Consider the following 9,543-nt stretch of genomic DNA (forward strand, 5'->3'; position numbering starts at 1 on the left):
AGGCATGATCCATAGAGCTGCTATGGGAGCCTAGGAACATGAACACCCTCCTGGCCAAAATGTTCCTACAACAGATCAAAAAATTCCCACCCAAGACCCCCAGTGGGACAATAACAACACAGCCCACCGAGAAAATATGCAGGACTTTAGGGAATTGATGATAAAGGGGATTGAAGAATCAGTACCCCAAACTCAGACTCTTACCTGAACATTTGATATACAACAAGGGAAAGAAGGGCCTATAGGATTTTTTAGATAGATTAAAGGAACAAATGAGAAAATACACTAGTCTAGGTCTCGAGGATCCTCTTGGGCAGTGAATGTTAAAACTTCATTTTGTCACTAACAGTTGGCCAGATATTAACAAGAAATTACAAAAGATGGAGAACTAGAAAGATAAACCTATAGAAGAGCTTCTAAGAAAAGCCGAAAAAGTATATATAAGAAAAGATGAAGAAAAACAAAAGCAGAAGGCAAAAATTCTGCTGTCCACCATACAACAAAGTACCTATAAAGAACCTAGACCCCCACTCTCCAGGCAATATAAAGGGTATGAAAGAGTAAAGCCAGGAGACTCAAAGGTAGAGAAAAAAAACTTAGAGGAGAGAAAAAGACTGACAGAACAGAGGCAAAAAGAGAGAGGCAAAGGGGGAGTCAGAGAAAGAGTCAGAGGCAGAGAGAAAGGCAAAGAGGGAGTCAGCGTCAAAGAGAGAGAGAGGCAGAGAGAGGCAAAGAGGGAGTCAGAGAGAGAGAAAGAGGCAGAGAGGGAGAGGCAAAGGGAGAGAAAGAGGACAAAACAAATATTTCAAATTAAAAGTAAGTCACTTCAAAAGAGAATGTCCGAAATGGGAAAAAGAACAAAAGTCATATATAAAAGCAAATCAGCTAATATTAAATTTCTGTTTATCCCAGAGGCAGGAACAAACCTATTAGAGAGATTTAATGCTAAAATTTGGCATAGGCCTCTATATTAATCAGGGAAAATTCCTCCCCTCCTTAAACTTGCTCACCACCGCAGACAACTCATTCATCCCAAGGTATAGTCAAAAGGGGAGAATCGAGGAAAGTTACAGATTCCTCGGTTTCATGTTAAATTAAAAACCCCTGGGGAAGTAGTAAAGAGAAGGCAATGTATCCTATTCCTTTCAAGGCCAGGGTAAATTTAAAACCTATAATTGATAATTGAAGGTCTTCTCCATGATGAACTTGTTAAACCCCGTATGTCTCCCTATAACACTCCAATACTGCCTGTAAAGAAGCCAGACAGGTCATACCGGTTAGTGCAAGACCTTAGAGCTATTAATCAGATATCCAAACAGGCTACCATTTCTTAGCTGTACCACTAGCCCGCTTTGCAGCTTCGGAAAACCTAGGACACATGGAGTTAAATGCTGGAATAAGCCAGACCTTATCTGCCCTTCTGTCTAGGTCCTAGGCTCTATACCTGGCACATAATTAAAATCCCAAACTTACAAGGTTTTCAACAAAAGCAAAGTTTGCTAAAAGTTAACAGTGTAACATGTATTCTCCTAACTTCTAATCTTGTGGCCTTAGGCAGTCTAGTCCCCAGACATGAAGGAAGTTCGCTTTGGAAAATAACAGTTATCATTTTTGACATTAAAAAAAGGAGAATTATGTGAAAAGAATCTCATGGCAAATTCTTGTCCTAAAGTAAAAAGAATCTCATATGGTAAATTTTTGTCCTAAAGTATAAAGAATTTCATATGGTAAATTCTTGTCCTAAAGTAAATGAACTGGTTGTTTAAAGAAAGGGATGTTTACAAGTCAGAAAGTTTTTTGTTTTTTTTTTTTTTTTTTTTTGAGACAGAGTCTCGCTCTGTCACCCAGGCTGGAGTGCAGTGGCCGGATCTCAGCTCACTACAAGCTCTGCCTCCCAGGTTTACGCCATTCTCCTGCCTCAGCCTCCCAAATAGCTGGGATTACAGGCACCCCCCACCTCGCCCGGCTAGTTTTTTGTATTTTTAGTAGAGACGGGGTTTCACCGTGTTAGCCAGGCTGGTCTCGATCTCCTGACCTCGTGATCCGCCCGTCTCGGCCTCCCAAAGTATTGGGATTACAGGCTTGAGCCACCGTGCCCGGCCACAAGTCAGAAAGTTAAGGCATGTCAAAGACTGTCTGTAAAAGTCGTGAAAAATGTGATAAAAGGAAATCTATGCAAAAAATGTTGTATAATTTAAAAGTAATTAGGTCTCCTGAATGTAAAACTACTGAAGAAACAGTTTATATGCAAAGTGTGTAAGAAGAGCAAAATATACTTTTGGTAAAAGAATTATGAGGAGGCATAAGAATGTGGATTTTTACCTACATTAAAAGGTTAAAAAAAATGTTTTGAAGGTTTAAGCAAGTTTTGAAATGTTAATTGTAAAAGAAATTCCATGTGTAGACATATTGGCTAAAGTTAAAGGGGTACTCTCCCAGTACCCCACTTTTTCTGGTACCATCCCATTTTTCTGTAAACTAGACATTAAAATAAAAGCAAAACGGGTTTTTCTTAAAGCACTAACCTGGTCTTTAACAAAAATGATAAAAGGTTAAAAAGAGTCTATAAAAATCTTACCTTGGCCGGGTATGGTGGCTCACGCCTGTAATCCCAGCACTTTGGGAGGCCGAGGCGGGCAGTGGATCACCTGAGGTCGGGAGTTCGAGACCAGCCTGACCAACATGGAGACACCCCGTCTCTACTAAAAATACAAAAATTAGCCGGGTGTGGTGGCGCATGCCTGTAATCTCAGCTACTCAGGAGGCTGAGGCAGGAGAATCACTTGAACCTGGGAGGCAGAGGTTGCAATGAGCCAAGATCATGCCATTGCACTCCAGCCTGGGCAACAAGAGTGAAACTTCATCTTAAAAAAAAAAAAAAAAAAAACTTACCTTGTAGTCAGACATTAAAATTGGATAACTGAGGCCGGGCACGGTGGCTCAAGCCTGTAATTCCAGCACTTTGAGAGGCTGAGGTGGATAGATCATGAGGTCAGAAGTTTGAGACCAGCCTGGCCAACATAGTGAAACCCCATCTCTACTAACAATACAAAAAAATTAGCCAGGTGTGGTGGTACGCACCTGTAGTCCCAGCTACTCGGGAGGCTGAGGCAGGAGAGTCACTTGAACCCGGGAGGCAGAGGCTGCAGTGAGCTGAGATCTCACCACTGCACTCCAGCCTGGGTGACAGAGTGAGACTCCATCTCAAAAAATAATAATAAAAATTAAAATAAAATAAAATTGGATAACTGTGTCTACAAGATTTTATTAAAATTGAGTTTAACATTAATAGCACACTAATATAAAGGTGAAATGTAGCTTATCTGGTATAAAATCATACAGTAAGCATTGTCAAATACAAAATGGTGTTTGGCTTTCTTTGGCCATAAAAATAGATGCTAAAGAGAATTCAGAAGGAAAACGGATATTGCCAGACTAGAGAGAAACATTATCCAAACCCCCTTATGAGGGAAATCTTGTTCCAGCTGCATCAAGGTACCCATTGGGGGCCCCAAGCTGTGTGTGACGTAGTCGTCAGAGTTTATGGGTGCATAGGAATTTATACCCTGGCCAAACAATCACTTAGTACGTAAGAAAACCAATAAACAGACTATAAAAAGATTACCCCTTGGGGGAAGGAGTCCAGGCTTAAGGCCATTCCACAGTACCCAGATTGATTACACAGAGATGCCTCCAACTGGTCGTCTAAAGTATGTATTAGTAATAGTAGATCACCTTACTCATTGGGTAGAAGCTATTTCCTTTTCAAGTACAACTGCTAATAATGTAGTCAAGGCATTAGTTGAAAATATTTTACCCAAGTTTAGTTTAATAGAAGACATTGATTCAGATAATAGGACTTATTTCACTGAACATGTCATTAAGAAATTAGCCCAGGTACTGGATATAACATGGGAATATCATACTCCCTGGCACCCACCTTCATCAGGAAGAGTGGAAAGAACGAATCATACTATAAAAAAGCCACCTAACCAAATTAGTCTTAGAGACTCGGTTGCCATGGGCTAGATGTCTTCCCATTGCCCTGTTGAGAATCCAAACTGCTCCTCGGAGAGATGTTGGCTTAGCCCCTTATGAAATGTTGCATGGGTTGCCCTGTTTGCACTCCACTGCTGACATTCCCACGTTCAAAACAAAAGATCAGTTTCTCAGAAATCATATATTTGGTTTATCTTCCACTTTCTCTTCCCTCAGAACTAAAGGTATTTTAGCACAGGTGCCACTCCTAGAGTTTCCAGGACACCAACATCAGCCTTAGGACCACGTCCTTGTCAAAAGATGGAGGGAAGGAAAACTCAAACCAGCTTGGGGAGCATCCTACCTAGTGCTTCTAACTACTGAGACTGCAGTTCGAACAGCGGAAAGAGGATGGACTCATCACACCTGGGTCAAAAGAGCACCACCCCTCCAGAATCATGGACAGCTATTCCAGGGCCAACTCCAACCAAGCTAAAGCTAAAATGGGTTTGATCCTCTTATATTGCATCTCTTTCTTTTCCCCTTCTACTGCTAGTCCTCTCGTTATTAATGTAACTAGGTCAAGTTCACCCCAAACTATTAACTTTTGATGCTTGCCTTGTGATGCCCTGTGGAGATTTCCCAAACCAGAAGCAACTCTCCACTTCAGAAAAGTATCTTTGTCCTTCCTAGCTCTCCTCAGACTGGAAATCTGTCAACTGGGATGAGTTAGTTTGGGAAGAGTTTGACGAAGATTCCAGTATAAACTGGGAATCTTGTCCTCTTAGAGCAGAGCTTCTCGCCTGAAGTTAGTCCAATGCTCTACAAAATACTGAAGAGCGAGAATGGACCGCCCCAACGAGTACCTGCAGTTTCTTAAAACCATATATTCATTTTACTAAAGGAGTTACCCCTCCCCATTGTCAGCTGAGCCAATGTAATCCAGTACAGATTACCACCTCTCCTCCCTAGTAGAGTTTTTTCCCTTCGTTAAGCCATTTCTACTGTATAGGAGCAGAAGTCTCAGGGAAGGACCACATAGGATCCTTGAAATGCACTTCATTGCCTCCTCACTTCCTGCACCCCCTTCTCCCTCTCCTAAGTTCTCCGCTAACTAAACCTTCTCTCGTCATATACCCAATGATAAAGCCAAAGTAGTTGTTGTAGAAGTTAGAGATTTAAAACAAACTATAGCAATTGAAACAGGGTGTCAGGAAGCAAATGCTTGGCTGGAATTGATTAAATATTCTGTTCACACACTAAACAAAAACAACTGTTATGCTTGTGCGCCAGGCAGGCCAGAGACCCAAATTGTCCCCTTTCCCCGTAGGTGGTCCTCTCACGGACCAGGCGTGAGCTGTATGGTAGCTGTCTTCCAGAACTCCACAGCCTGGGGCGATGAATCATGCAAGACTCACTGCTGTTCCCTGAGGTCAAGAGCCCTGCAGATCGGCCCCCAAGGGCCATTTGGCCTCCAGCCCTTGATATTAACTTCACCTCCTGCCTTTCACAGCAGGGGGAAAAGTTAGCATCCCTTGGAGACTTAACAGGGTGCAGCGAAACCAGGCCTTTTCAAGAGCTTGCCAATCAGTCTGCCCTTGTTCATCCCTGAGCAGATGTGTGGTGGTATTGCAGGGGACTATTGCTGGGTACTCTGCCAAGTAATTATAGCAGTACTCGTGCTGTAGTCCAACTGGCCATCCCTTCACTCTAGCAATCCATCAACGCGATAAAAAAAGAAAATCATAAAAGAAGTGCCCCACATGGGTCCTTTGACCTCCATGTTTATATAAATGCTATTGGAGTTCCATGAGGAATACCAGATGAATGTAAAGCCCGAGATCAAATAGCTGCAGGATTTAAGTCAATATTTTCGTGGGTGACAATAAAAACGTAGATTTGATAAATCACATCTATTATAATCAGCACTGGTTTATTAATTACACCAGGGATGCTGTCAAAGGTATAGCAGAACAATTGGGGCCCACTAGCCAGATGGCCTGGGAAAACAGAATGGCCCTAGGTATATTAGCCGAAAAAGGAGGTGTTTGTGTTATGATTAAAACTCAGTGTTGTACCTTTATCCCAAACAAGACTGCCCCAACTGGGAGCATAACAAGGGCCTTACAAAGACTTACCACTTTATCCAATGAACTAGCCAAAATTCTGGAGTCAATAACCCTTTCTCAGGGTGGCTAGAAAGGTGGTTCGGTAAATGGAAAGAAATCATAGCCTCAATTCTTACTTCTCTTGCAGCCGTAATAGGTGTACTCATTCTTGTTGGGTGTTGTGTCATATTATGCATCCGGGTGCTAGTGCAAAGACTTATAGAAGCAGCATTTACTAAAACCTCCCTTACCTCTCTCCTCCACTTTATTCACATCAGCTTTTTCTTTTAGAGGATCAAGTTGAGCAGCAAAGCCAAGACATGTTAAAAAAAAAGTTTGAAGAGGAAGTACTATGAAAATTGAAAGGGGGGAAATTGTAGGATATAATAAATTCCTCTTCAAAGGTTTTAGCCTGTAAATTGTTAAGTACAATGAGCTCTGAGATCCTCTCCAAAGAACTAATGTATCACTGTGTTCAGCTCCCCTGTTCTTTGTTCTTCATTTTAAAGTAACTTCCTCATTCTTTATGTCTTCTTGCCCCTAGTTTCAGTAAACAATCCCCTTCTAGCTTCTATCACCTGCTCTGACCTGAGTCACCTTCAGTCACCTGGTCCGGAACCGTCTTTCCCGTCAAAACTGCTCACCCCACCACTCTGGCTTATACCCCTGCCCTCTTTAAAATAGCCAATCGGAATTAGCTTAGACTGTGTGGTCCAACCCTAGCCAATAAGGGACAGCAGTAGGGGCTACCTGCATCAGGGATAAGAACCCCTTCCCCTCCCTTGTTCAGGTGTGCTCTCACCATTGCTCCATCCATGAGATGCACCATTCTATAGAAGTAAAATTGCCTTGCTGAGAAAATTTATGTTTGAGTGCTATTTCTTTTGCAGCACCAAAAATGTATTTCTTTTTTTTTTTTTTTGAGACGGAGTCTCGCTCTGTCGCCCAGGCTGGAGTGCAGTGGCGCGATCTCGGCTCACTGCAAGCTCCGCCTCCCGGGTTCACGCCATTCTCCTGCCTCAGCCTCCCAAGTAGCTGGGACTACAGGCGCCCACAACCGCGCCTGGCTAATTTTTTGTATTTTTAGTAGAGACGGGGTTTCACCATGGTCTCGATCTCCTGACCTTGTAATCCGCCCGCCTCGGCCTCCCAAAGTGCTGGGATTACAGGCGTGAGCCACCGCGCCCGGCCAAAAATGTATTTCTAACAATAATACTTGGGATAGTTTGAATGAGGCTGAAACTTCTAAATTAAGGGTTTCTCCCTAACCAGGATGTTGGATTGCATACAGATTATAGGTAAACCAGAATTTGGATCCTGTCATCCCACCCTGCCTTTTTCAAAACTTAAAAAAAAATAATCTCTGATAGGATCGAACTCATAATATCAAATCCTGTTACACACATCTTGCCTACCCAGTTTCTGAAGGGTGACTGAGCCATTTGTTCCAATAAGGATATGAGATGCTGCAGCAAATAATTTACTGATGCCTAAATATGTGACACCTGCTGCTTTCTCCTTAATTTTTTTTTTTTTTTTTTTTTTTTTTTGGGTGGAGTCTCACTCTGCAGCCCAGGCTGGAGTGCAGTGGCATGATCTCAGCTCACTGCAGCCTCTGCCTCCTGGGTTCAAGCAATTCTCCCGCCTCAGCCTTCCAAGTAGCTGGAACTAGGCAGGCATGTACCACCACACTCGGCTAATTTTTGTATTTTTAGTAGAGATGGGGTTTCACCATGTTGGCCAGGCTGGTCTCGAACTCCTGACCTCAAGTGAACTGCCCGCCTTGGTCTCCCAAAGTGCTGGGATTACAGGTGTGAGCAGCCACACCTGGCCCCATGTTTGTTTTTTTTAAAAGTTGATTACCACCCACTAAATTAATTTTGCAAACCCACTGATGTCCACATCCTGCAGTTTGAAAACCACTGCAATAAATATTGGTAACAGGTAGAAGTTTTACCCTTAGCCCAGGCTGCCAGTCCTGGCTTCCTTCCCTTTGCCTCACAGCTGTACCCTGAGCCTGCTTTTGACTAAGCCAGACCCAAGCCTGTTCAGCTCTAGCTGGACAGAGGAGCCACCATGTAGCTGAGAGCCCCTTTGTAGGGTGCCGAGAGCTCAGCCTTCTCTATGTGTCTCACAGGCTTTCCCTGCATGAGTCATCAGGCAGCAATGACATGGATTCTGTCTCTACTGCAACCCACAGCCCAACTATGAGAAAGGCATTATTCTTCCCATTGCTCAGATGAGAAACCTGAGGCCAATCAGGGTGAAGTGACTATGGGAAAAGGACAAACAGGACTGGTCCTCCTTTGAAATTCAGAATGTGAATTAAGCAGCAAAATTGGCTCTCTAGAAAATACTGTGGAAGTGCTGAATAGGACTGATAGGTAGCTGTGGAAGAGAAAGTGCTAGAGACAGAAAAGCAGATACAAAAATTGGCAGGGCGGCCGGGAGCGGTGGCTCATGCCTGTTATCCCAGCACTTTGGGAAGCCGAGGCGAGCTATCACTTAAGGTCAGGAGTTCGAGACCAGCCTGGCCAACATGGTGAAACCCAGTCTGTACCAAAAATATAAAAAATTAGCCGGGTGTGGTGGTGCTCACCTGTAATCCCAACTACTTGGGGGGCTGAGGCAGGAGAATCGCTTGAACCCAGGACGTGGAGGTTGCAGTGAGCCAAGATCATGCCACTGCACTCCAGCCTGGCTACAGAGCAAGACTCCGTCTCTCAAAAAAAAAAAAAAAAAAAGAGGCCGGGCGAGGTGGCTCAGGCCTGTAATCCCAGCACTTTGGGAGGCTGAGGTGGGCAGATGACGAGGTCAATAGATGGAGACCATCCTGGCCAACATGGTGAAACTCCTTAGCTGGGCGTGGTGAGGCATGCCTGTAGTCCCAGCTACTCGGGAGGCTTAGGGAGAAGAATCCCCTGAACCCAGGAGGCAGAGGTTGCAGTGAGCCGAGATCGCGCCACTGCACTCCAGCCTGGGCAACAAGAGCGAGACTCTGTCTCAAAAAAAGAAAAAAAGTATTGATCAACAATTGAGAAACTGCCTGTTCTTTTCCTTTAAAAACGCGCGGCCGGGCGCGGTGGCTCAAGCCTGTAATCCCAGCACTTTGGGAGGCCGAGACGGGCGGATCACGAGGTCAGGAGATCGAGACCATCCTGGCTAACACAGTGAAACCCCGTCTCTACTAAAAATACAAAAACTTAGCCGGGCGAGGTGGCAGGCGCCTGTAGTCCCAACTACTCGGGAGGCTGAGGCAGGAGAATGGCGGGAACCCGGGAGGCGGAGCTTGCAGTGAGCTGAGATCCGGCCACCGCACTCCAGCCTGGGCGGCAGAGCAAGACTCCGTCTCAAAAAAAACAAAAAAAACAAAAAAAAACGCTCTTTCAGCTGCTGCTAATCCAAGTGTATATTCAGGACAACTTGAATCTCTGCTCCAAGTTGCAGTCTTCGAACT

The sequence above is a fragment of the Macaca fascicularis genome, chromosome 10 (genome assembly GCF_037993035.2).
Source record: "Macaca fascicularis isolate 582-1 chromosome 10, T2T-MFA8v1.1".
Classification (NCBI taxonomy): domain Eukaryota; kingdom Metazoa; phylum Chordata; class Mammalia; order Primates; family Cercopithecidae; genus Macaca; species Macaca fascicularis.